The following is a 3349-nucleotide window of genomic DNA, read 5'->3' on the forward strand; positions in this document are numbered from 1 at the left end:
AGGGAGGGAGGGAGGGAAGGAGGGAGGGCAGAGAAAACTCAACAAGTCAAAATGACAAGCTTAAATAAAACATCTGGGGAAGGGGAAAAATTGGTTTTTCCCCAAAACGAAAGGTAAGAAATAAATTGCAGTTACTATTTAAAAACTGTTCAGGAGTACTATAGTAGTCCAGAATAAGAAAATGACTAAAAGTAATAGTTCAACTTAACAAATATGTAAAATGATTACCAGATGCCAAAGCAGTATGCCAGGTACAGGAGTATTAGAACAAATATATAAATGAAAAGAGACAATTGGTTTCCTCAAGTACACATTAACAATACATACTTGAGGATGTTCTGTTTTAGGTACATGAGCTCATTTGTATGGAAGCAGTGTGGAGACCAGACGAGGCCGTGAACCTGAGGACCACAGACAAGAAACTCTAGTCTCAACTCTAATGGGCTTTGACCTTAGCCAAAGTACATGAGAAAATGGAGGCTGGAAACAGGACCTATTGTACATGGGAACCATGCCAATTAGTAACAGACCTAGAGGAGAATTCTGGTTTTTCCAAAATAAGAGTGACAAAGAAAAAAAGTAGAGTAAGAATGAAAATCTTTTGGTTTCAAGTAATTTACAGAGAAAATGAAGCCAGGAGAAGAGTTTGAAAAGGACAGGAAAAATATAAAATAGGTCATATCAAAAGCCCTTCTAAAGGGATGACAGAGACACACTGACCAGATGAACAAAATGACATTATATTCTATAGCTTTTATTTAGCCATTTCTAAATTACTTAAGAACTAAACGCCAGAATGGCTGGTTCATTATGGAAATTATCAAAATCTACAAGCAATAGTCCCATATATCACCTGAAGGCAGATAAATGGAATTAACTTGGAGTTCCAAAGAGATTGCTGTGTGAAAATCACTTAAAACTTTTTTTAAAAATACAGATGCCCTAGCCCACTCAATCAGAATCCCCAGGTGCTGAGTGCCCAGGGTCACTACGATGACTCTGATGCAGCCAGACACATTGGTTCTACCACTGAGGGACTAGGGAACAGAATCGCTAGGAATGGCAGCAGAGAGTGGGAACTCAATCAATGCAAATTGTGTGGGCAAAACAGAATTTCTGTGGGTGTGATATTTTTAAAATGTATTATAAGGTTTCTCTGAAGCATTAGAGCATATCCAGCGAATTTAGACATTCTTTAAAGGTCCTGAAGTCTGAGCAAAGACAATTCGAGCAAACCAAACTTTGATCCACTTTGACCTAAGAAGCCTTCAGAAGCCACAGTATGGAAACAGGGTTGCCAGCAAGAAATGACTAAATTTTTTTTTAAATCAAAACATAAGGGGAAAAGGAGACTACGAATAATTACTCTTCAAATCCCTCCAAAAAGAGAGGGAAAATTTTATCTTCACCTAAAAACTCTGTGTGTGTGTGTGTGTGTGTGTGTGTGTGTGTGTGTGTGTGTAAAGAAATAGAAGAATTCTGTAGAGAGATGATCTGGGACACAACAAAAATAGAAAGAAACTTCCCATTACAAAGCAAAGGAAAACAAGGAACACAGGGTGGTCCTGGATACCTGTTTAGAAAGCCAGACAGATGGGTGACAGCTTTTTGCCTTAGGAACTTGGTGATGTTTAAATTAACTGTTGGCCACAAGCCAAGCACAGTAACATTCAAAAGTTTGGTAGGGTGTGTTATAATTGGTACCTAGGCAAAACACAATCATAATAAATGAAGAGGATTCACTCTTGACTCTGGGAAGATACAAAATTTGTACCAAGAAACAGGCTTTTTAATCTCTTCTATTACAATAGCTTAGCATATCTGTTTAAGAATTGACATATGTAAATCCTATCCTTAGCCACTCAGCCTGATTCCCTTGAAAGCTGTTCAGCAGTAGCAGTCCATCAGCAGAGCCTAAGTATGAAGAAGTTCCATGCTCTGGACACTGACAATGAAGGAAGTCCTCCTTGCTAGTCATCCTGTTTCTCACACTAGTCTTAACACTTTTAGCAAATAACCTTACAAACATGTTTATTATTTCCTACAATCCTCTAAAATAGTTTAAGATTTTAGTCCTAGTGAGAAAACTATGGCTCATGGAAACTAATTTGCTAAATAAAACAACTTTAACTTGTTAAACTAAAAAAAATAGGCAAAAATACCATATGTTTTTATTAAGTATTTCAGAAAAGGCAATTTTGCTTCATCAAGACACCGCTTCTTGACCCACTTCTGACTGAAATTGTTAGGAACCTAGCAGTATATAAAAGTTGAACTTTCCAAGAAGTATGTGGCTGGTACTGAACAAATCAGTACTGTTTTCAGGTGATAAATAACCCAGTTCCCATTTAAACATCTGTGATTGTCAAGCCAGCTGCCTATTAACAGTGAACAAAGACCATATTTTTCTGACGCTCATTTTCTTGGGAAAGAGCTGAGATTGATGTACTAGGGTTTTTTTTCACTTTTCTGTTTTTGTAAAAGTAACATCTTCCTGCAAAAAAGGGGCACCTTTCAATTCAACCAACATGCAGAAGACACAATTCCACTGGAAGCTCAGGGTTCCTAAAGAATAACACACAGCCTCTTCTCTGAAAGAACTTTTTGAACACCTTTTGAAAAGTGCCATGGACTTAATATACATTCTACAATTTATCCTACTAATTAACCCACGCATTTTATTGGTGGGTTCATAGAGCTCCCAAAACCCAGGTAAGCTCTTTCCACTAAACATGGGGGGGGGGGGAGACACCAGACACCTAGACTCTACCAAGTGTGGATGGAGTGGATAAATCATGATTCGTGATTCGATTTCCTTAACTTGCTTCCAACGTGTTACACAGATCCTAGGGGCTCTCTAACTATAAAGAGAGCTTTCTAAAGCAAACCTTCGGAATCCACAGATCTACTTTTCCTCGCAGGGCCCAGCCCCACCCCCATCCATGCCAAAAGAGCAGCCAAAAAAAAAAGCTGCCGCCAGGTCGGAGGAGTTGGTGATCGTCACACCACATTCCTGGGTCTGGACACAGCCTGGAACAGCAGCCCGGCTCCGCGCCTCGGAAAGAATAACAGCAGTCGAGATGTTTTCAATCATGTGGCTGGCCCAGCAAGCGGCCACACCAGTTCCCCCACCCGCCCCTGCCTCCACCTCCCGAAGCCGCGGGCCCCACGCCCGACTCTCTCCTCACACACCCACGGACTCCTCGGGACCCCCCTCCGGCCCGCGGGGCCCCGGGAAGGGGGGTGTGTGTCACGACCCCGGCCCCTGCCCGACCAAACCCAGCGAGCAGCACCACCCGCCCGCTTCCTCGGGCACGGCCGCGCGTGGCTGCGGAGCTGGGCCCCCCCC

At 41.9% G+C, this 3349-nt stretch overlaps 1 protein-coding gene across 1 annotated transcript in view; it reads right to left on the reverse strand.

Annotated features, from left to right (window-relative positions):
• Positions 1–3349, reverse strand: part of LOC105987058 (neurogenic locus notch homolog protein 2) — a 145608-nt gene that overhangs the window by 141610 nt on the left and 649 nt on the right. The window lies entirely within an intron of this gene.

This window comes from Dipodomys ordii, unplaced genomic scaffold (assembly GCF_000151885.1).
Source record: "Dipodomys ordii isolate 6190 unplaced genomic scaffold, Dord_2.0 Scaffold39, whole genome shotgun sequence".
In the NCBI taxonomy this organism is placed as follows: Eukaryota; Metazoa; Chordata; class Mammalia; order Rodentia; family Heteromyidae; genus Dipodomys; species Dipodomys ordii.